Source organism: Helianthus annuus, chromosome 1 (genome assembly GCF_002127325.2).
Source record: "Helianthus annuus cultivar XRQ/B chromosome 1, HanXRQr2.0-SUNRISE, whole genome shotgun sequence".
In the NCBI taxonomy this organism is placed as follows: domain Eukaryota; kingdom Viridiplantae; phylum Streptophyta; class Magnoliopsida; order Asterales; family Asteraceae; genus Helianthus; species Helianthus annuus.
Window position 1 is genome coordinate 82,346,840 of NC_035433.2, and position 25,883 is coordinate 82,372,722.

The window sequence follows — 25,883 nt, forward strand, 5'->3', positions numbered from 1 at the left end:
TGTACTTGCCATCATGAGTCCTCCTTGATTATTATCTTCTTGCTTGTCTTGACTTTTGAGATGTTCTTCAAAAGCTATTATTCTTCCCACTGCTTCTTCAAATGGCATTTTGTCTATTTCCGAATATTGCTCGATATTTGCCACGATGGGTAAGACCTTCTTTGGAACGGAGATGAGTAATTTCCTTACGAGTTTCTTGTCTTTGATAGTGGTACCGAGAGTTTTAAATTTGGCTTTTATACCACTCAATTTGCTTGCGAAACTACTTACGGTTTCGTTCTCATCTATCTTTAAAACTTCTAGTTCGCTCCTCAAAGTTTGTAGACGTGCTTTCTGAACCATATCTGCTTCGAGATAACGAACTTTGATTGCATCCCATACTTCCTTTGCTTTTCCGTATTGCGCAACTTGCATCAAAACATCTTCCGGTAACGTTTGGAAGATAATTGCTTTCGTTGTGTGCGCCTTCTTTTCGTTTATCCCTTCCGTTGAAACAACTGTTTCCCAAAGACTATATGCCTTCAAGATTGTTTCCATCATAACTGCCTATTGGGTGTAATTCGTCTCTTTCAATTTTGGGCATTGAAGAGACACATTCCCTTGCTCGTGGAGTGACGTTGATCCACTTCCTTCTTTTTCTGTCATGCCTCCTTTCTTTCTCGCTTTGTGTTTCTTGCCTATCTTGCTTGTGATCGGATGATCCTTTTCTTGACCGTGTAGATCAAATTTCTTACTTAGTACTTGTGTCTGGCCAACTTGCTAACCAGATTCTTGCGTTTCTGACCGACTTCCTAATCAGATTTTATGTACCCTGACCCACTTGCTAATCAGGTTCTGACCGACTTGCTGATTAGATTCTTGCTAACTTGCTATTGCGAGTGATAAAAACTATCCAACCAACTTGCTAATTGGACTTAATTTGATCGACCCGCTATACTTGCTTTTTCTTTCTTTGAATCGTGATGATTCAACGTGCTACTTGCTATTTTGAACCAAAAACGGTCCAGAACTTGCTATTTGAACCAAGAATCGGTTTGACTTGCTAGAACCGATACGGGTTTGATTTCTTTCTATACGTATCGTTTATGATTCGAAATTGACTTGCTACTTTAGAGACTTTCAAAAAATTTACTTGTAATTTGTGTTGGAATCATTTGCTAAAATATTGATTTGATCAGATTATATTTAAATTCACATAAACTATCAAAAAGTCAAAATATAGTTTGTTGCCCTTTACGAGAAGACAAACAATTTGAAAAAAAAAAACAAGTCTGACCTTTCAGAATTTGTTTAAAACTCGTTCCTTGTTGACTTTCTTTGCTTTTCAAATAACAAGAATAATGAATTTTCATAAGATCATTAAGAACTGAAAAACAAAATCTGACCTTTACGATGCTGGACAAACTTCGATTGTTTTTCACTTTGATTCCAACACAGTTGTATTCTTTTAAAAAAACTTCTGATACGGTTTCGATGATGATCACTATCCCTACTTGTTCCTTTCTTGTGGTTCGACTAAATCAAAAGAAAAAACGCACTTACGAAATCGAACATCGTCGCCCGGTTATCTGATTCAATCGACAAACCCAGATTATGGTTTCTTGCTCGTAATCTTGCACTGAGATTTTTCTTTCTTGCTTCCTGGATGGATTAACGTGGTGCTCTGATACCACTGTTGATAATCGAACATGCGAATCACAGGTTTGAATATAAAAAAATCGAGAATCAAAGAACAATAACTTGCTTGTATTGAATGAAAAAGTGATCGATTACAATTGACTACATGAACCGTATATATACTATACGAATAGATGCGATTGTAGAGACATATCTCTTCACGAACGGTTGCGAATCTTGAACTTGTGGTTGAGATTGATCTTGAAGAGGTGTGTCTCCTTGAAAAACCTTGATACTGTCGCACATGAAGGGCTGCGACTCCAGGGATGTGTCGATCCCTTAAGGTGTAGGTTACAATCTTCCAAAGTGTCGCATCTAGTCCTCGTACTTTCTAACTAATCTAATTATAACATAACCTAACTAACTACTAATTACAGAACGACCCCTATACTTATATTTAGTTTAAAACATCAATATACAACAGCCGGTATTATATGCAAATATAGACAACTGTAGGTACAAACAATAATAGTGTACCATATTGTATGTTTAAACTTTAACCACATTTGTTCAAAGAATCTATACTTACTTTTAGCGTATCGTATCACTATTGGATTTATCTTCACTTGCTATGTTATTATCTTCCTTGATAACTCTAGCAACTTTAACAAATAGCTCTCTTATATTTCCTCTACCAAATCCTCCACCTTCAATCTCGATCTTCTCCCTAAGCTTCATTCTCCCCATGTTCCATGCGGCCATTGCGAAATTCCTTCTTTGAAATTGTATTCCATTGCATGTTCTATAATCAAGATATAATTATAACTACACGTCAAATAACAAAGATTCTTATAAATCAGATGCATGTGTTAATCAACTATTAAATATACTTTATACAATAATTTGTCTAAACTATACTAACCAGCAATATTGTAAGAGGACCGTTGAAGACACTCTTTGCATCATCTCTTACCCAATCAACCTTACAATTACGTATAGCTGAGTATATCATTGAACACCAATCAACCATGCAGATATTTTTACCCTTGGGAAAGAATGGAAGATAGGACAATTTACAATTTCCATTTTTTGACAATCTATCATGATTGTCAAAAACAACATCACAAAATCTACTCTGAACAGCCAGTAAGCTTGTGTGTATGTTTTTAAACTTCTCACTATATCCGAAGGGCTTATATCAGACTTCCCATAAACATTTTCCCATACTTTGCTTACATTTTTGTTTTCTTTTGAGTCTGAATTCTTTACAAACATCAACCCACCAATAGGAACACCAATCAACGTATGAATCGCCTCTTTTGTTATCTTTATTGAGGCGTTCTCAATATCTGTAAGTGCACCTAAGTTTGATAAATGCTGGATTCTGCAGAAGAATGAATCTTCAGAGACTTGTTATGCAATTGTTGAAAGATACAATAACAAATGCGGACAGGTTATGGCTTATATAGGTCCACATTTGTCAAGTCAAGCTTGTCCGAATTTGTGGATTTCGCATGTAAGAACTTATAAGTTCTTTGTCTAGGGTTCGAATTTGTAATTCTAGCTTGTCAGAACATGTAATTCTTTGATGAATGTCCGTATTTGTAGTTCTTAGGGGTGTCAGTACTTATTTGTTAAGTACTGACTAGGGTTTCTTTGTAAGGACTCATGTGTCCTTATTTGGGATCTCGTGGGCGTACTTCGTCTAATAAATATACGTGCCATTTGCTTCTTGATCCACTTGCAACTCGAGGAAAAACTTCAGCTCACCCATTGCACTCATCTCAAACTTCGATTTCATAACTTGTTCGAATTCCCGACAAAGCTCATCATTTGAAGAACCAAAAATAATGTCATCGACATATATTTGCACAATCAGGAAATCTCCCCCTTTCTTTAAGATGAAGAGAGTGGAATCTATTGCACCACGAGTGAATCTATTTGCCAACAAATGCTTTGACAACGTCTCATACCAGGCACGAGGAGCCTGATGAAGACCGTATAAAGCTTTGTCCAGCAAGTACACTTTATTCAACGATTCTAGAGCTTCAAAACCTGGCGGCTGAGATACATACAAAGTTTTTTGCAACTTCCCGTAAAGGAATGCACTTTTGACATCTAACTGATAGACTTTAACACGCATGTGAGCAGCAAAGGCTAAGAACAAACGAATTGCCTCTAGTCGAGCTACTAGCGCGTAAAATTCCGCGTTATCGATCCCTTCTTCTGATTGGACCCTTGCACCACCAAACGAGCTTTATTCCTGATAACTACGCCTTTATCGTCCTTTTTACATTTAAAAACCCATTTCGTGTTGATCACGTGATGGCCCTTAGGAAGATATACCAAGTTCCAAACTTTCACCTTGTCAAACTAAGCCAACTCCTCCTTCATCGCCTCACACCACGAGCTGTCTTTCAGCGCCACGTGGTAGTTTTTCGGCTCTATCTGTGAAATAAAGCACTCGTGCAGGCTTAAGCTGTAGATCTCTTTCTCTTTGATTTCTGTTAACATTGCATATCATTAAGACTTCTGCTTCGAGTCATTATTTCTTCACGCGGATCTCCGATAACATTATCAATAGGATGATTCCTATTTGTCCGAGTGGCACGAACAACTGGAACTTGCAGATTTGTACCCAAATTTGACTTTATCTCCCCCTCAACAGATGCGATACCAGATGCTTGAACATTTCCAGAAGACGTGCCAACATTTAGTTATGTTGAAAAATCAACATAAAGATCACCAATTGTATTTTGAGCAGCTTCAGCTTCAGGAGCAGCTTCGACATCATCATCAGAATCTTTTGAATCTGCATCATTAGAGGTTTGAGTAGCTCTGGCATCATTTACATTTGACGTGCTGGCAACGTTTACTCCTAAATCACCATTTGAAGAGACATTTGTAGGAAGCTGGTACGCCAACCTGCATCCACTTCATCTTTGTTGATCACTCGTGAGCACACTAGTTCAGTCTCATCATCTGTTAGATCAGGTAAAGCAAAAGAATCAAATAACTTATCATATTCGTAACCAGTTTTCGGAGCGAACTCAGATGGTGGTGGAGGATCGTAACTCAAAGGAGTTATATCAAAGACTACTTCCACCATCCGTTTCTTGACATTGTATACTCGTTTGTTCGGAGAGCCTAGACCGTAACCTAGGAAGAAACCAATTTCTCTGATCTCCCCAAAGTTTGGAGTATCCGATTCCAAAAGGCTGGAAACCTTTCAATTTTTTTTCTTTTTCTCAAGAAGTTCATAACAAGTTTGTTTTACTGTAAGCACATGATTCAGCACACAACGTGCGATGTTTATAGCTTCGGCCCACAAGAATATGGGCAATTTGGATTCTGAGAGAAGGGTTCTTACGGCCTCGATAAGGGTCCTATTCTTTTTTTCAGCAACCCCGTTCTGTTGAGGAACATAAGGAGCGCTAAACTGATGAACAATACCCATATCACGACATAACTCATCCATATTTCGATTTTTGAATTCAGTTCCATTATCACTTCTGATTCTTTTGATGGGTAATAAGTAATTTTTCTCTAATTGCTTAAATAAATCTTTCAAAGTGCATAAAGTTTGATCTTTCGATTTTAAGAAAAATACCCACGAATATCTTGAAAAATCACATGTGACAACCAAACAGTAAGACATACCACCAATGCTGGTTACATGGATCAGACCAAACAAATCCATGTGAAGCAGCTCTAGTGGTTGTTAGATAGAGTTTATGTGTTTAGGCTTATGAGGTTTACGTTTAATTTTCCCTTTCTCACATAATTCACTTTTACTATGGATATTGAAACTACGTAAAGGAACACCCAACACCAAGTTGTTCTTTATCAAGTGATTCATTTTGCGTAGATGCACATGTCCCATCCTTCGATGCCATAGGAAAGATTGATCTTCTGTTGCCTTTGATAACAAACACGTTGCCGGACGAGAGGAGTTCACAACCAACGCATGTCCATCACCAAGTTGTACACATTCTTTTAGTATCCAATCAGTCCACTACATAATGCCCTAACATCCCAGAAATCCCATCAATAGGTAAAGAATGTTCAGAACCGGGGAACACTCTTAACAATTTAACTTAACATGTTAAAATCAATTAAAAAAAATTTCGGCGCTTTTCTTTATATATACTTTTAGCAGCATTTTTAACAAAAAAAATCAAAAACTAAAAATATAAAAAAACAGTTAAAAAAGGCCTATTTTTTTACAAAAATGTTTGTTTTTATTGAAATAGTTTCTACCCATTTTTATAAGGAAAAACGTTAAAAAAATCTAAAAATTTGATTTTTAACATGTCAAGTTAATTTTATAAGATTATTTTTTTAAACTGTTTTTAAAACATTTTTTAATATTTTTTAGTTTTTTTATTTTTTTATTAAAAATGTTTCTACATGTATTTATAAGGAAAAGCGCCGAATTTTTTTTAGAAAAAGTTAATATTGTGGGAACCTTGAGAACGAATAAAAAAACCATGAGAACTTGGTCAAAAACAATTAAAATTCAAAATTTCTTTTTACACTTATCATTATTATCCAAATACAATATTAGAAATTAAATTTACACGTTTAAATTTACGTGAATTCGTAAATAAAGATAATTTACACATGTGTAAGTTTGCCATTTACACATGTGTGTAAATTTGTTATATTTACACATGTGTAATAAGAGTGATTTTAAAAGGAGAAATGAATTATTTGATGTTGTAAATTCTTTTTTTTTTTTTTTTTGATGTTATATTTTAATTTCAATGAGGGTTGTATTAAAAAAATGGTTTTGATTGGTGTTCTCATTCGTTCTCATCGTTCTCGCAATATTTAGCGTTCTCAAGATAACCCTCCCCTATATATATATATATATATATATATATATATATATATATATATATATATATATATATATATCCTTGATAGTGAACACTAGTGAACTAATCCTAACCCTTGATTATCAATACATAAGTGTAAATCAATGGCCAAGATTCAGTGGCAGATCCAGAATTTTTTTTTACTGGGTTCACTTTTTAAGGCACTCGAATTTTGGTCAACTTGACGTTAGAATTCCCGCCGGGTCAGGTCAGACTTTATCACTAAAGTCACTTTTTTTTCCTATGATGCTTTAGAGCATTCCCGTCCCCATTCTATCATCATCTCTAAAAAAACACATTTCTCTAACTTTGTCCCTAAATTAATTTGTAATAAACTTTTACTGAATTAATTTGAGTCAAGATGGGTCCGTGTCAAAACCATATATCTAATGGTTATTTTAGTTTGGGTTTCGCAAAAATCCATAAACAGATATACAAATTCGAGTCAAGATGGGTCCGTGTCCACCTTTAAACCTTTCACTCTTCCACCAATATACAAATTCATGCTAAAGTTTCTAATCTCAAACCAAATAAAAACCATAAAAACAAATATGGCATTCAAAGCAAATAACAAAAATTCTCAGCCTTGATCCACTGAAATTAAAACCTTCGAAAATCCAAATAGCTTTGCAAGTAATAACAGAAATCAACTAGAAAGTAAGACTAAGTTTCAAACTTATAATACCTGAATGATACTAAATACCATATCTCAACTACAAAGCAACTTTCAACAATTTACACTCATTAATCAACAAATCAAGCAATTATTTTAGCAAATTGAGTAAAAAAAGTTATAGAAAAAAATACCAGCGAGCGAGAGATATTTACGGGCGGGTCGGCAGTGGCTGCCGGAGTTGGACGATAGGGGGCCGTGGGTTCACAATGACGAAGGGGTTGTTGATTTTGGGGGGTAACAGTGTGTTTGTGTGGGGTTCTGCCTTTGTTTCTACGACGGAGAAAGATAGGAACTAATGAATTAAAAACCCAAAGAATGAATCCAAAAGGTCAAAAGCCCAATTCATTAATTTAGGTTTAAACAAATTGCAAACATGAAAACGTTTGGAGGCGGAATCGAAATCGTGACGTAGTGGATGGAAAAACGGCGCCTAACCAGTGGACAAGTTTAGCCTTTTTAGCTATGGGTTCACTTTATATTTACTATCTACATTTCTACTAATAATTCAAAACAGAATGGGTTCCTGGGAACCCGTACCCTTCAATGTAAGTCCGCCTCTGCCAAGATTTGTTCATCCAGTTCACAAATACACTGTTGTTCACTCTAGAACCCCACCATACATATATATATATATATAGGAAAAGTGTATTGTACAATTGCCAATAACGTACATTATGTACTCGAGTATAAACCGCACGTTATAAAAAAGTGCGTTCATGGATCTGGGAAATCGCATGAATAAAATCGCATGGGGGATGAAACCGCATGTTGTGTTTTTATGGGGTGAAATCGCTTGGGGGATGAAAATCGCATGGGGGATGAAGATCTGGCGGCTGGGGTTATCGCGTACGCAATGTACGATAAGGCATTTTGTACGTTAACATGCCCCTATATATATATATATATATATATATATATATATATATATATATGTAGGGTAATGCTAGACAAAAAACCCTAAAATTCTTAGAAAACTCTGGAAACCCAAATCTCCCCCCATTTTTACCCAACCTCCCGACATATTTTTTTGAAAAAAATTACACATGTAATATACATGTTTTAGAGTGTTTTGGGCCAAAAAAAACAAAAAAGCGCCGAAGGGATTTTTTTAAAAAAAATAAACAAAATTCAGCGCCTAACACGTGTTAGACAAAAATGCTGAAAGTTGCTGAATTTTTTTTTTTTAAATTATCCCTTCGGCGCTTTTTTGATTGTTTTGGCCCAAAACTCTTAAAAACATGTATATTACATGTGTTATTTTTTTCAAAAAACAAAAAAGTCGGGAGGTTGGGTTTTCTAGGGTTTTTTATATAGATAAGGTTTTCTATCTAGCCATACCCTATATATGTGTGTGTGTATATATATATATATATATATATATATATATATATATATATCCTTGACAGTGAACACTAGTGAACTAATCCTAACTCTTGATTATCAATACACAAGTGTAAATCAATGGCTAGGATTTGTTCATTCAGTTCACAAATACACTAATGTTCATTCTAGAACTCCACCCTGTATATATATACCCCACCCTATATATATAGAAACAGGATCGGGAGAAAACGCCTAAAAGTGTGAAAATGGTGAGAACGATTTTCAGCCATAAGATCTTTGTGATTTGTGGCTAAGATGATGCGGTGGCATTTTTTTAAATAATGAGAACCTTATAGTTATAACTACCAGGAGGGGTAAAATTGGAAGATTCAAACAAGGGTGCACATGCTAATCACATGCCATTTTCCCCCATCATATTTAAACGCCAATAACTTTTTTTTTATCTTTTCAGCGAGTATACTATTGATATATTTTTCGAAAAAAATGAACTGGGTTTTTTCTAGCGTTTTGAACTTTGTTACTTTATGGCGTTTTCAACTTTGTTTTTATGTCATTTTTCTAAAGTGGGTGTTTTTATAGCGTTTTCAACTAGTTTTTTTATGACGTTTTCAGAACTGAGTGTTTTTATGGCGTTTCAACTGGGTTTTCATGGGTTTTTTTTCTGAACTATGTGTTTTATGTCGTTTTCAAGTAAGTATTTTCATGATATTTTTCTGAACTGAGTATTATATGGCGTTTTTATTCAAACACCCAATTCATGTCATTTTTTAATTTCAAAAGTATAACAATAGTATACTCGTTGGAAAGATAATAAAATGCTCGATTTTATGGTGTAATTTTTTAAAAAAAAATATAATCACGTATAAAAAAGTTACGAGAGTTTAAAAAGGATGGTGGAATATGCATGTGACTTGCATATGGATGGTTTTTTGCATGTGAGTGGCATGTGGATGGATTTTTTGACAATATTACCCTTAGTGTAAGTTGGCACCACCGCTAAATGTCAACACCAAAATCGTTCTCACCGTTTTCACACTTTTAGGCGTTACCCCTAAATCCTACCCATATATATAGGGCAAGGTTCATTTGAGAACCACCTTTATTGTGAGAACCGCGAGTACCAATGTGAACACTAAATAAAATCTAAAAAAAATCAAAAAAGCACTCAAAATTAAATTTTTTTTTTTAAATCACTATATTTCGTTACCATAAAAAAACATTTTTTTTGTAACAGATATCCATGCACATGTGCATATGTATCATTACTTCGACAAATTCCGTAAGACATTATCAGTAATAGACAATTGCACTTTAATTTACAATACCGTCCGTAATACACTACTTTTTACATTACCAATTATTCAAAATGCACATGTGCATCATTATGTATAACCATTATATAATGTGTTTTGGTACAAATAGTTTGTGATTTTTGTAGGATCGTGTTGTGACCCAAACGAGTCGTTCAGAGGAGTTTTAATCTATTTCAAAGGCGGAAACAGAGAAATAGACTTCGAAACAGCTTGCAAATCACTTTAAACCTTTTTCTGATTGATATAACACTGATTACATGCAGAAAACAAACCGGCAGCACCTCGGTATCAAAATCCAGAACTGTTACTACTGATTTCGCTTGGAATGCTATTTATAGAGATCTGATTTCGCTTGAACATGCTTCAAGCGGAATAAGAATTGATGTGATTCCGCTTGAAAGTGACAAATGTCATTTCAAGCGAAATCAACTCCCTCAAGCGAAATCACTTTTAATCCTATTTTCTCGAACAACGTACCCTGATCTAATCAATCTAGTACAAGACTCGATACAAGACGAAGTCGACAGATGTATGCACCAACAGACTCCCCCTCAGATGTTGACGAATCTTCAGTGTCGAGTCTTCTCATCTTCAATCTTTATCAGTCTTTGGGCTTAACTCTTTCAATCAGCACCAACATGCTCCCTTTGATCTAATCCTTCTCTCGAATGTCTTCAGACTCCCCCTTTCGATGTGCTAGAATTCCTTAAGTTCATCAGCATCATCAGCTTCAGGATCATAATCTGGTTCTCATTTTACTCAGGTATCGAAACCTGGCTCTCTTCAATCACAAGCTTCTCAGGATCGATTAACCCAGCTCTTACTCAAACCTGCACAGTCTCTTCCATAAACATAAGTTCCATAAATTTTAACAATTTAATATTAAGATGTATGCACCAACTCAGACTTTCCTATTCAAAATAACTAGAATATCTGTGAACACTTGCAGAAGAATATTCAAACATTTTTAGATTAAAACAGACTCCCCTCACAAAATAGTCATCATGTTTAGCACTTTGGAATTTTGAAAATTAGTTTTTCAATATCAGCTGCCGAAAATCTTTTTTAAATTTTTCAAAATTTATGCTAAAACACACTGAAAATCTTTTTGGAATTTTATGAATAAAAAGAAAATGCAGTAAAGAAATATTTACAGACACTATTTTTGTGAGTTTGTGAAAGAGGATCATATCAGTTTATGAGACAAATCACCAGCACCGTTAAGCTTCATTTCATTTTAAGTTCTAAACAATTCACTTAGATTGTCAGTATACTGGTCCACTTAAATTTTCACACAAAGTTCAACTGTTTCGAGATACGATATTAGTGTTTTAAGCACTTAGACTTATTCGCGTGTCCCACCACTTGAATATACTCCCGTATCCAGATCCCAATATTCAGTCTTACAGGTGAGTATACCACAGATGATATCTGTAATGGGTTAGATGCGAAACCGTGAGAGCTCAAGTCAGAACTTCCGTTCAGCAGAGAGATGACGGTTCGACTTTTGGTGTGTCCCCTTTAGAGGATCTTTTCTTCAACAGCACATGATTAGCATTTTTCAATGTTTCATCATTTTTTATGCTGAGGGCGGTGCTATATTTCAAGCATTTGTAGAAAGTATTATACGGGGACTAGGCTATTGCTTCCGCAAAATCAGAAGTCCCGGGATAATACCCCAGATATCACTGAGTATAAAGACCTAGTATCTCAGAAAGAGGGACCTTTCAAACAAGATTTCGGGGGTTACCCATATATCCAATAAATGTTCCCCACGATATAAGCAAGTTTGAATTTTAGGTTTATATCTCGTCACAATTTACTAAATGTGCAAAAACCTACTGGCACATCCACAGTGAGATTGTTTATCACATTTTTAACTTTCCATTTCTTTAGCATGTTGTGATAGTCCACTGATGTACTATCATTTCATCTTTTTCACAACAAACTCGTTTTTGAGTTTATCATGTTTTTGGCTTTTTCAAATTTTCTAATGTTTTTGGATTTTCTGAATTTTTTTACTCCCCCTAAAATGCAAACACATTTAAAGAAATTTGAAAACAAACTACACAGAAAGATGACAACTGATATCAAATCGCTTCAATTCGCCATCCACTAGGCATAAACAATCAGAACTCCCCCTTTCAACAAACTATTTTCCCATTAAGATTTCAAACACTCAAGTTTGTTTTAATGAAAATGGTTTTTCCGGAAAATAAGTTTTGTTTTAACCACTTGTAGGTTCGGGGATCAATTCATCACCTTGTTCTTTAACCACTTATATGAGGATTACATCAAGTTCAAATTAATGACCTTGAATAATCACTTTGTCAGAACAAACCTCTGTATCACTTGAAAGAAAATCAAGTACAACTTAATGTCCTTGATTTGCCACTTGTAGGAATACCACATCTACACAAAATCATTTTACCAATAAAAATGTCGATTCCTACTTCACACTTACCAACCTGGAAGCTCCGGCAAGTCACACTTATCCTGTAAACATTTAAACAATTTTAAAATCTTTCACAAAAACTATTTTACCAAAAATGATGCCGATTCCTGCTCCACGATTACAAACTTGGGAGCTCCGGCAAGTCAGATTTTTTAAGGGAAAAGAATTTCCACCCAATTCTGACCAACCTTGGGTGATTTTAACTCTTGTTCAGTAGGGTTATAAGTTTCCTTCTTTGTAGCATAAAAATCTTTAACCCCTTTGGCCTTTCCCTCGACCATTTTTCCAAAAATCTTTTTCACACTTCCATTTAATGCTTTCTCAACATCAAATTCCTTCTGTTCAGAATAGAATTGATTTGAGATCTCAACCTTACCAACTTTTTGTTTAACATTTTCATCCTTCAAAGATGGAAAGTTAACATCATCTACTGAAGGCACTGAATTTTCCTCTTTAACCTCAACCTTTGGCTCCTCTAATTTTGTAGAATCAGGTTCATCGTCGTCTTTCTCAGAAAATTTCTTAACAACCCACATTTGGTTGTCCTTGGCTCTCTTTTTATAAAAATTTTTCTTAGAACATTCACCAACTTCATAGGTTGAATTTTCAAAACTTTTGAACTTTTCAAATGGTGGATCAACATCGACAACTTTTTCTTTAAGTTTTTCAGAAACTCCCTGTTTTGTTTTTGTTGCTTGAGAACAGTTCCATGCAATGTGACTAACTTCATTGCACTTGTAACAGGTTCTAGTTTCCTTTCGATGAAATACTCCAGTTCCTATTCTCTTCTTCTCAGCAAGAAACTCCTGGTTTGATTGTCTCCAGAAAGGTTTCTTCTGTTCTTCTTCAGCACTTCCACCTGAAACAAATTTTGTATTTGTTTTAGAAATTTTCTCATTTTTATAATTTCAGGTGGAATAAAACCAAGACCTTTCTTTTTGAAATTACCGTTATGGTTTGGTTTCTTTTGAAAACCAGAACCAGAACTGTAACCTTTTTTCTTGTTTAACCGTTGTTGAACTCTTGAAGTGTATTTTTTTAGGTTTTTCAGTAAGATTTAAATCTTTTATTTCAGAAATATTAATTTCTGTCATTTTGAAAACCTTTTTGATCATTTCAAATCTAACACTTCTTATTGGAAACTCTTTGTCAGAATATAATTTGTCAGAATCATTCAAAGTATATGCTACTTCGAATGTTTCATCATTCAAATTTGATTTTGATAACAAAAACTCTTTACTGTAAGCCCGTATAACCGACGGTTTTGGACTGTTGACTGACGAACTTGAACCTCCAGACTCAGACTTTGACTCAGAGTCCTCATCTATATCCAACACCTGATCGACCACCTTTTTTATTAACTCGATCAGACTCATGATCAGTGTCAGACGATGTGAAAGTGACGTCAATGTTTTCTGGTAATTCATCGGTTATATCAGACTTCAGTTTTATATTAACTGCCTTTTGAACTTGCTCCTCATTAGGTTTTCTGGGAGAATAACCTTCCCAGATTGGAGGCGGACACTTGTTATAGCTAACACTCGGTTTCTTACCAGTATCCTTCTTCTTTGGCTTCTCATCCTGAAATGCTTCAAAACCTGCAACAGTTGGATAAATTCGATCAATAAGATAATCAGAACTAGAATAACTCTGTAATAAGCATCTGATTCTCTCATTCTCAATTTTCTCAGTCTCCAACTCTTGTTTCAGCTTGGCACATTCCTCAATGTAATAGTTTATAGCTTTTTGTTTCGTCATCATCGTTGCATTCATCATTGTCAAAGCGTCTTCTCTCTCAGAATTTGTCTTTTGAAGACCAGTTACTGTTCTATTCAATACATCATAAGATTCCTTCACGTAATTGATATTGAACAGTAATTGTTCCTTCATCTTCTCAAGCTCAGCCAACTTCTCGTCTTTTGCTGTACATTCTTTGCAAGATTCTAGACACTTTGAACAAGGCTTGATGACTTCCACAATCTATTCGTCTTCAATGATCTTTTCATAATCATTAACCTTCTCAGCTTTAGTTACCTTCTCAGTTTCAACTTTAATCTCTTCATTTTGAACAGTCTCATCGTTTTGAACAACACTTTGCTTTTGTTCTTTTGCTGCTCGTCTCTCCTTCAGCTTATCCAAGCGATCTGCAAAATAAAAATGAAAGCTTTCAGGAGATAGATGAGTTTTTGCAACATTAATATGTCTTTCTTCTTCATCAACACTACTGTCATCAGTTGGTGATTGGTCAAACTCTATTGACTTGTCAGAACTATCATCTGAAGAACTAGAATCAGATGGTGTTTGATCAAAAACAATTTCTCTTTCTGAACTTTCATCTGAACTTAGTGAACTTTCATCTGATGAGACAGACTTTTCTTCTTCACTCTTCACACTAACACCAATAGCTTTCATCCACTCGGTAAACATATTTGGTTCTTTCACAATTTTAGCAATGAAAGCTTTAAACTCTCCCTTTTCATCAACAAACATATCCCAGCTAAAACCTTCAGGTAACCTTTCATCATCCTGATTGATTAACATGCTTTGCTTTCGGATGAAATGTATTTATCCCAGCTGAAATTTTCTTGATTGACTAAACATGCTCTCTTTGAAGAATCCTCTATCACTTTTCTACCATGAGCCACTTGTGGTTCTTGTTATTGTTGTTGTTGGCCAACTTGCTGATATATGGCTTTCCGGTAGTAGTCATCTTTTCCAAACGGATTCTTTGCTTCGTTGGCTTCTCTATTTTTGCATTCCCTTTTGAAATGACCTTTCTCCCTGCATCGAAAACAAGTAACTTTAGATTTATCAAAACCTAAAGTAGAAACATGTGCATCAAGAAAATCATTTCTTCCAGTAATCATCTTGAACTTTTCAGCTCTTCTTAGAACACTAGCTAGACACCATTTGATGTCCATGAGCTCCACTTCTTCAGCGTCTATTTGATCGTAATCTTCCTTTGTTAGCATAGGATTCCCGATTCTCCCTGCAACTAAACCTTTATAAGATTGTAGCACAGTTGCAAGTAAAGACATGTGATCTTTTGCGATTTCTTCAGAAAAACTTTGACCCTCTGGAAGATTCAAAGCTATATTGCACTGTATCACACAACCACCACCTTTTGTACTTTGAGAATGAAAACTCGAAGTTGAACTTTTTGGATTGACACTTGGGTATGAAGAGAAACCACTGCTGCTATTAGGACTTTGTTCAACATTTTCAGATGAGTTTCCAGCACTAAACGCAGTTTGTATTTTCGGACTTCTTTCAATCTCTTGAACACTGCCTTTGTAATACATTTTCACGTCATGTTGACCACTCGGATTATTCATCCTTGCAATCTTTTGCTGTTCAAGTTCTTGACCCTCAATCTTCTCGATGAACTGAGAAATTGTCAAACCATCATACATTCCAGTGTTCTGTAAGATCATCAAGTAAGTACCCCACTCCTTTTGAGGTAAAGCGTCAGCTAACCTGTCGACCCATTCTTCACGATCTTTGGTTATGCTTAACATTGACATGGATCGCACTAAATGGCAATATCTTTCAATTAATTTCTTTGTATCTTCCCCGAGCAAACTGGTGAATAGATCAAATTCTTTCTTAAGTAATGCCTTTTTACTTTTAATCATCTTTTCACTTCCCTCAAACTTGATTTTAAGAGCATCCCAGATTGATTTTGAGGTCTTGTCATGTTGAAGCAACACAAAGATGTCTTCTTTGATGGCTTGCTGAAGTAAACTTATCATCATCTTTTCAACTTTGTACATGTCACGTTCTTTGTCATTGAATTCCGAGATTTCTTTTTCAACTTGCAGATCTGTACGTGGTAGAACATACTTCTTCAAAATACATTCCCATGATCTCAGATGGTTAGCTTGAACCCAGTTTTCAAACCTATCTTTCCATCCGTAATACTCCTCAATGCTCATTAGCTTAGGGGGTTTTTGCATTGTTCCAGTCTCATTTTCCAAAGTCATGTTTTGAGCAATGGAGGCCGGAGTAGTCGGAGATGTGGCAAATGCGTTATAAAATTCTTCACTCATGATTCGGTAACACGTTTTTCAAAAACAGCACACTTCAAGCGAAATCACCTTTTTAGTCCATTTTTATCACTTTTAATCCGAATTTTAGACTGAAACTCTCAAGGGTTTGTTAAAACCCAGTTTCACACAATATATGAGAAAATTAGCCGATTTTAACCGTAAAAACTTGATGATTCTGAAAAGAATGTGTAGAAAACATAAATTTTCAAGCTGAATCGGTAAGAGCTCCTCTTCCTGGGCTCTGATACCACTTGTAGGATCGTGTTGTGACCCAAACGAGTCGTTCAGAGGAGTTTTAATCTATTTCAAAGGCGGAAACAGAGAAATAGACTTCCAAACAGCTTGCAAATCACTTTAGACCTTTTTCTGATTGATATAACACTGATTACATGCAGAAAACAAACCGACAGCACCTCGGTATCAAAATCCAGAACTGTTACTACTGATTTCGCTTGGAATGCTATTTATAGAGATCTGATTCCGCTTGAACATGCTTCAAGCGGAATAAGAATTGATGTGATTCCGCTTGAAAGTGACAAATGTCATTTCAAGCGAAATCAACTCCCTCAAGCGAAATCACTTTTAATCCTATTTTCTCGAACAACGTGCCCTGATCTAATCAATCTAGTACAAGACTCGATACAAGACGAAGTCGACAGATGTATGCACCAACAATTTTGAATGGAGAAGTAGGCCCATATACATGTTTTTTGGTTAGTTATATCTAGTGGTTGATGGTTTGGTTATAGTTGTCAGTTTATGATGTAATATGTTGATTGGATGGTATAAATGGTGTTTATATACATGTAATAAAGTGAAAATATTGGTAATGATATTGTATTATGGATGGTAGGAGGTAATGATATTGTATTATGGATGGTAGGAGGTAATGGTAGTGTATTATGGATGGTATGATAGATGAAAGGGAAAGAGTATTCAAAGTAGTGTACCAAAACACCTTATTTCATGTTGATACATATAGATGCACTTGTGCATTTCTAATATTAGTAATGTAAAAAGTAGTCTATTACATATGGTAGTGTAAATGAAAGTTCAATTGTCTAATATTTGTAATGAATTACGGAATTTGTCAAAGAAATGACAAAAATGCACATGTGCATGTTTGTGTATTATGGATGGAATGATAGATGAAAGAGAAAGTGTATTCAAAGTAGTGTACCAAAACACCTTATTTCATGTTGATACATATAGATGCACATGTGAATTTCTAATATTATTAACGTAAAAAGTAGTGTATTACACGTGGTAGTGTAAATGAAAGTGCAATTGTCTAATATTTGTAATGAATTACGGAATTTGTTAAAGAAATGATACATATGCACATGTGCACGGATAACTGTTACTCGAAAAAAAAATTTGAATTTTTTTTATTGACGAAATGTAGCGATTTTTCCAAAAAAAAATAGTAAAAAAAAATTGGGTGTTTTTTAGATTTTTTTAGGTATTACTGTTTGTGTTCACACTGGTTCTCGCGGTTTCTCACAATAAAGGGTGGATCCTAACGGATCCTTATCCTATATATATATATATATATATATATATATATATATATATATATATATATATATATATAGGGAGCCGCTAGAATGAAAACCACCTCGAGTTGTAAGAACCGCGAGAACTACACCCCACGGGTGGGCGTTCACCACGATTTTTTTTTACAACTAGATGTGTAAATTATAAACACAGCCGTAAAAAAAAATTTAAACACCGCGGCCGAGGGGGTAGTTTTTTACACCACAAGTTTGGTGTTTTTAATTTTTTTTTCTTTTTTCTTTTTTTTTTCACCAAACTTGTGGTGTAAAAAACTACCCCCTCGGCCGCGGCGTTTAAAATTTTTTTTTACGGCTGTGTTTATAATTTACACATCTCACTACAACAAAAATGGCTTTTTAGGACCTTTTCTGTGGGACGCTTGTAAAAGAGGGTCCTAAAAAACTATTTAATAGGACTAATGAACTTTTGGGGTCCTCTTATAATATACTCTACTAAACCGGTGTCTTAAAAAACTATTTAATAGGATGGATGATTTTTTAGGGTCCTATTATCATATAATTTAATAGGACACTTAAAGTGTAGATCCTAATAAAGTACTTTATAAGACATTTAATTGTTAGTGTCCCATTATGTGGTACTGTATTAGGACACTTGATCATCTGAGGTCCTATTATAACATAACTTAATAGGACACGTTGTAGTTAAGTCATAAATGTTCAGTGTTATAGGACCCTTTCTAGTCGAAGTCATATTAGAACTTAACTTAATAGGACACTTAACACTTGGGTCTTATAACTTTAAACTTTATAGGACGCTTAATCATTCTGGTGTTATTATAATACACCGTAATAGGACACTTGATATTTGAGTCATAAAACATTAGTTTTATAGGACGCTTATTCGCTAGAGTTTTATTATAATATAACTTCAAAAGACACTTGACACATGGGTCTTATAAATTTAACCTTTATAGGATGCTTAATCATTGTGGTGTTATTATAATACACAGTAATAGGACACCTGATATTTGAGTTATAAAACATCAATGTTATAGGACGCTTATTCGCTAGAGTTGTATTATAACATAACTTAATAGGACACTTGACACTAAGGTCTTATAACATTAACCTTTATAGGACGCTTAATCATTATGGTGTTATTATAATACACCGTAATAGGATACTTGATATTTGAGTCACAAAACATAAGTTTTATAGGACGTTTATTCGCCAGATTTTTATAATAAAACTAGGTTGTTGACCTGTGATTACACGGGATGGTATTAAACAAACAACAATGTTGAAACTAAAGTTTCATCATTCATCCTGCTACATTCATTTCCACCTTCGGTTATGGTTTTCTCTAGTTGAAAGTGGGACACAAACTCAATCAAATTTTGTTTGAATGGCCAACTCAAACTTTCATTCATAAATTAAAACTGAGCAAGGTGTTGGGTATACACCATCCAAACCCCACGGTTACACCATTACATTAAAGTACATAAGAATTTTTGTCTAGCCCAAACATAACAAGTCAAAACTACTCCATTTATTCCAAGTGAGTTCCAACCCCAAGTACTTATGATAGAACATCCGAGGCAAGATCTGATCTAACCCAGCAGATGTACTAGTTGTGATACAAATCTGTTCACATAGACGTAACTATTAAAAAACAAGCAATAGCGATGAAAAAATAATTATTATCAGCGATGCAGAAAAAAAATTAAATACATGTACTGAATATGCGATGAAAAAAATCATACTACTAAATAACTAATTGAAATCATCAAGCAGCTTTAAATAGCTCTTCATCTCCGTCAAAAAAATCAACAACGGTCCCATTTAAACCCCTTCTAACCAATTCAATATTCATATTTTCATCAAGTTGAGGACCCGTAGTTGTGTCACTCTGCAAATGTGTTTTCACATTCTCAAGACATGTTTGTTCATTCATGTCATAAGAATCTCTAGGCGTTGTCTTGATCACAACTTTCCATCCTTTGTCAACACGATCTGCAACATAAAATACTTGTTGTGCTCGACAAGCTAGTATAAAAGGGTCATTATGAGGGTTCAAACCATCAAAATTGAGTAGAGTAAACCCATTCTCATCTTCCTTTTTCCTTGAACCATTCAAGATCCAATCACAATGGAACAAAACTACTTTCCTGTCAACTGCATACTCCAACTCAATGATATCATTCAAAACCCCATAGTATGTTACATCTCCCACGTTAGGATTTTTATCTTTAGCACTTGAGAAGCTATTAGTCATGGCCTCAAGCATAACTCCACTTTTTTGTGTTTTCCTATTCTGTTCCAGATCTTTTATGTGAAATCGGAAACCATTTATGATAAATCCCTTATATTTTTTCACAAACTCAGTTGGGCCACTTGCCAAGTTTCTTAGATCTTCCGTGATTCTATGATCCCCTCTGGTATGCAGCTCCTCAACCTGAATTAAGGCAAGAAATGTTAAATTTTTCGTTATACATCTAGCGATTAGAAGCTTGAAAATGTTATATCATTAAAATTGTATTTTAAAGTAATACATCTATGTCTATTCCATACATGATCTTGAAACCACGACTCAAAAGTCTCGCTATGTAAACGCTGAATCTCACGCTCACGTAATTTTCGATTTTAATGACGAACATTCGTCAGATGTTTTCTGCATTCGTCAAGTAAACTAAAAATTTGTTTAACACGACTATAACACTTAAATTAGCAATTAACCAAACTACCTTTTAATTTATAACACTTAAATTACTAATTAACCAAACTATCAGAGAAGATTAATCAAAACTAACCAAATTTTAGATTGCTCTCTACATTTGCCTATTGATCTTCTTAATCTCTTGAGTAGACTTGGCAAACAGGTTGGGTCGGGTCAAAACGGGTCCGGGTCAAAACGGGTCAACTATAAAAAGGGTTGTTTTGGTTCAGGTCGAAACGGGTCCGGGTCGGAACGGGTGAACAAATGCAACCTGTTTCCCGAACAAAGCAAAAAGATTGGACACACATGTATTATTATTTCTGAAACATTAAAAAGTTGTTGTTTATCCTTCCATATTTGAGAGCTTAATATCACAAGTGAGTTTAAGTTTCTCTGGTGTTTGTTTGTGTGTGTAAACTGGGCCTAAACCAACATGCAGAATATAGTAGTAGGCACTTACACTACAAAACTTAAATGTAATAGTAGCATGTGCCATTGGTTTTAACTTCTTTGTGACAATTTTATTCATTTATTAGTTAGTTAACTTGATCATCTTCTTCAATAGAAATAAACAACAGAAACTCGAAACGTAAACCACCACCTACTGTTATTAATTAAGAATCAATTGCAGTTTTATTGTGGTTATATATAAAAAAATGATACAAATCAAGTTGATCGGAGTAGAGGTATACCGAAAACGATTCGTGCCTTCTTTGTCGCAGTTCCGGTGTAACCTCCAGTTGGCTCCGGTGAAACTCTGATCTCCAGCGAGTTGCGGGTGGGTTGTTTCTTGTATGTTTTTCCTTCTGAGTCAGAGGGGGAACGAGTATGGGTGGTTTAAGGATTAAAACAATAGTGAGTAAATAGTGATTTCGAAATCAAGTTCCATTTTTTTTTACTTTCCGAAATAGCATGATTCATTTATGAGGTTCACAATTTGGTCTACATTCAGTGGTTGTGTATTTGGAAAGATTATATATTATATGATAAGTTTATTTCATAAATTTTATTTATATAAAATCTTTTTTTCTATATATATTATATATATATATGTATGTATATGTATTTGCAACATACGACAATTCTGATCGATATGGTTATAGAAAAATAAAACTCGAAAAAAAATTCAAAACGGGTCGGATTTGGAGAGCCCATTTTAACGGATGTTACATGGAATGAGTCCAATCGGAGTTCGTTTGAGTCGGCTCCCCACTTTTCCCCACTTTTTTAGTGTTCCCCAATGAACCTCACACTATGTTTGTATATATAATATTTTTATTTTTGTAAAACTTTTGTTTAAAGTCCTTTTTAAATTTTTAAAAAAGGTTGGATATTTATGTTATTACACAATTAGTCCCTGATAAGTGAATTGACAAAAATGCCCTCATGTGCAAGGCACATGACCAAATTTAACTGAAACATTTACCGAGTTGGGCTCTAAAATGGTTTAACCGGTTGAACTGGGTTTTATCGGGCGGTTGAACCGGTACTACGTGAAAAGGGGCTACGACCACACTTTTGGCAAAACCGCCCTGCCACACATTTATAAAAATGTCTGGCTAAAGGTTATTTATAACATTTTAAAACAATTTTAGCCACACATTTTATTATTAATGTGACCATTTATATCAGTTCAGAACCTTTAACCTTTATTGGGCTTTACTGGGTCACAATGGCCAATAGTGGTCATAGATATGTTAATGAACCATATTGGGTCTTAATGGATCATAGTGGACAATAGTAGATCACACATGTCTTAATGGACCATATTAGGTCTAGATGAAGCACAATGGACAATAGTGGATCGTATATGTCTTAATGGACCTTATTGGGATTTGATATGTCACATTGGCCAATAGTGAATCATATATGTCTTAATGAACCATATTGGGCCTTAATGGATCACAAGGTCAATAGTAGATCAAAATTTCTTAATGGACTATATTGGGCCTTAATGGATGACAATGGCCAACAGTCGATAATACATGTCTTAATGGACCATATGGGCCTTAATGGAACACGATGGCTACTTGTGGATCATTTATGTCTTAATGGACCACATTGGGCCTAAATGGATTACAATTACCAGTATTGAATCGTACATGTCTTAATGGACCATATTGGGCCTTATGGACCTCCATGGCCAATACTAGATCATAAATGTATTAATAGGCTATATGGGCTTTAATGGATCACAATAGACAATAGTAGATCATATATGCTTTACGGTGGGGCCTTAATGAATCACAATAAACAATAGTAGATCATACATGTCTTATGATATAGCATGACTTACTAGAACCTTATATAATCCTTTAACTCCCAATACAACATATTAAAGCCCATCATGTTCCAATATCAATCATGAAAACTATTAATGGTATATCATCCGTCAAAAAATGGGCTCCCAAAATCCGACCCGTTTTGAAATTTTGTTTGAGTTTTATTTTTCTATAACCATTTCGAGCAAAATCGACATATAAAATGACACTTTATAATTTTTTCCTCATAAAATTTAAACAGGGACTATTATTGTATTTTTTTTAAAGGTGAAGTTCAAGAACTAATTGTGTTAATAATGAAAATAATAATTTTTCAAATAAAAAAAATAACGGAGACCACAGGACTCGAACCCGGGTCTCAACGGTACACACACAACGAACAGACCACTGCACCACCTCGTTGTTTGGTGCAAGACTAATTAATATTCAAACTCATTGTATACACCCATTTCAATTAAACTTCTTTTTGAATTACAAACTGCCGCCCATACACGACTGCAACAATGGAAACCACAATCTTATCAAAAATTGATTCCAATTTCCATATATAAGTCGGTCACAGCCTGTAAACGTGGTTTCGAGGAATAATCTGCATCATCGATCCAACGTTAAAGACCAAACACCCTAACCTACCGTCAAACACTCCCTCTTTCGCTCTCGCTATTGATAAACAGCGGTTGTTTCATAGTCAGACGGAAACGGCCGAAAACCACGGAAAACCTGGTCACTGGAGAACTGGGACTCTATCTTTGAAACCTGCACGTTCACCGGAGACTCCAGAAACAAACTCACGGAGACGGCCAAAGTTTTACATCTCGACCCTTTCGTTTCGGTATAATTCTTGTTAATTTTCCTTGTGAAATGATTTTTTAAATTTCATCATGATATTCAAAAAAATCATTTCACAAGGAGAATTATTGCTCGAATTATGTGTTGGTGTAGATATAGGATATGGCTTTTTTTTCGAGGTAAAGAATGATTTTTTTATTGTTCATCTTTAAGCACCATATTTGTCAAATGTTATTTGGTTCTATCAAGAAGTGAGTATTTTAATAGTACATTTGTTTACATATTTTTCAATGCACTTCAAAGTATACTGATGTTGATTTGGGGGGTTTCAAGATATTTATCACTTTGTTGTCTAATTTATATGTGTTTCTAAATGGCTTTTATATTATCTATTAATCGTTTTAGTATGTAATAATAAGGAATGCAACAGAGATGTTGTGGTGAAATTTGAATTATTTTCTTTATTTTTAAAAACTATCCTATTAATGTTTTTGTTTATTTTCTTACTAACAGTTATTTAAGGGACAAGATCCAAGTCGATTGGAAATGTTTCGTGCATGTTTCTCCAAAGATGGAACTACCAAAAATTTGGAAGCTTCAAATGCAATTGTAAGTAATATGCTTATATATTCATATAAATATTTTTTCTATGTGTTCTTGATGCTGTTAAAAATACATACCTTATTTTTTTTTACTATGCACAGATGCAACAACTTAGTTCTAATCTTCCCGAGGGCTCGATCGATAAGCTTGGACCAGATGATGTTTTTTCTAAAGTAATGGGTAATGATCGAAATGGTGATGCGGTTATGTATGGTCTAGGTGTTCGTGCTGCTGATGTTTGGGGTGTAATACCAAGTCGTTCGGCATGTCATAGAGAAAACATCCAATTGAAGTCTCAATGTGAAGAACTTACTAGTACTGTGGTCCAGTTACGAGCCCAAGTATCAGAGATGGAAGTGTTGAGGGGTGGTTCCAGTGTTCAACCTCTTGCATTACAACATTTCCCCAATGTAACCAATGGACATCAACGTTTACGGATATTTTTCTATATAAATCTTTAAAAACCATTTTTCCTTAGTTTTTGTATAAAAATGTTAGCCTGCCAGTGTAAAACTTTATTAATTTTTTTTTTTTGTAAAATGATTCTTTGGACAATTATGACTAGAGTCTAATAAATATTTGTTGAAAACTAAAATCTAGGTCGGAGATGCAGTTTTCCTCAAAAGCATTCTAAACTCTACCGAGATTGTAGCAAGAGGAAGGGTCCAGAGCTTGGACCCAAATGATCTAGTTGGTGGTACAGAGGTTGGACCAGAATGGTGTGAGGTAAACGTTCAAGTACCAATAAAAAATATGAAAACTTGGTAAGACCATATGGTTTATTTTCTACAATTCAAGATTGTATTGGTGCATCCATCGCATGGCCCTATCCATTCATCTCGGTATGTATTTTTTAAACTTGTGATACAAATAATTTTAATATCATGGAACTTAATGCTTATACATGGATGGTTTATTTGTAGGTAGTCCATGAGGATTGAGGACGCATGATGACTCAAGATTTTTGCTTCTTATTTCTTTAATTGCTTTTAATTTATTTGTTAAATGTTAAGACTTTATGTTAGATAATGTTATAAATTATTTATGGTTAGTGTTTTTGTTATGAACATGCTTATTTGAAATATAATGATTTTTTCATTAGTTGATGTTATACAATAGCTATTAGGATGTTATATGTTGATGTTCTGTTTATAAAATTGGTTTTATAATCTTATTTGGGATATTAGGACCATTTTCTTGATATTAAATTAGCTATAACGTTACATCATAAGGGTCCTATATATTAATTTTTAAGGACGCTTGTATGTGTATCAAAAGATTAAAAGTAGGTAATCACATATTAGAACATTGTAAAAGTGTCCTAATATGTTCTTTTTAGGACGCTATTTAAGTTGTCTATAGTCATATTATGCGACCATAAAATTGGTTTCATAATCTTATTTGGTATATTAGGACCCTTTTCTTGGTACTAAATTAGCTATAATGTTAGATCATAAGGGTCCTATCAATTAATTTCTAAGGACGCTTGTAAGTGTATCAAAAGATTAAAAGTATGTAAGCACATATTAGAACATCGTAAAAGTGTCCTAATATGTTTTATTAGGACACTATTTTGGTTATTCAAAGACATATTACGCGACCATAAAATTGGTTTCATAATCTTATTTGAGATGTTAGGACG

The 25,883-nt window shown here is 34.5% G+C and overlaps 1 protein-coding gene and 1 long non-coding RNA gene across 10 annotated transcripts in view; one reads left to right on the forward strand and one right to left on the reverse strand.

The window, feature by feature from the left end:
• Positions 1-25,883, forward strand: part of LOC110864761 (putative UPF0481 protein At3g02645) — a 74,790-nt gene that overhangs the window by 14,644 nt on the left and 34,263 nt on the right. The gene's annotated exons all lie outside the window — the stretch shown is intronic.
• Positions 2,094-7,559, reverse strand: LOC118488011. The gene is made up of 2 exons (XR_004883332.1): positions 7,305-7,559; positions 2,094-2,419 (listed from the first exon to the last, which is right to left on the reverse strand). It is a non-coding gene; the product is annotated as an uncharacterized LOC118488011 (long non-coding RNA).